Here is a 251-nt window from a genome sequence, read left to right on the forward strand (position 1 = left end):
GCGCCGGGAGGGTCGGGGGTCGAAGCCGGGCGCGCGGGGCGACGGGGCCCGCCGTGGCGCGAACCACCTCAAACACTCCAAAACTTTTCGCGTCCCCCCGTTCTTTTCCTGCACTTTTCCCTACCCCCACTCTCCCTTCCCCTCCAACTCGAAGCTTCCTCTTTCTCGGGCGTAGGAAGGGGTCACGCCCCGGATGGAGAAGGGGGTGGGGGAGGGAGTAGTGAACTGGGGAGTGGGGGGCTCCGGGGGGC

The sequence above is a fragment of the Carlito syrichta genome, unplaced genomic scaffold (assembly GCF_000164805.1).
Source record: "Carlito syrichta isolate Samal-C Ts95f unplaced genomic scaffold, Tarsius_syrichta-2.0.1 Scaffold303514, whole genome shotgun sequence".
NCBI lineage: Eukaryota > Metazoa > Chordata > Mammalia > Primates > Tarsiidae > Carlito > Carlito syrichta.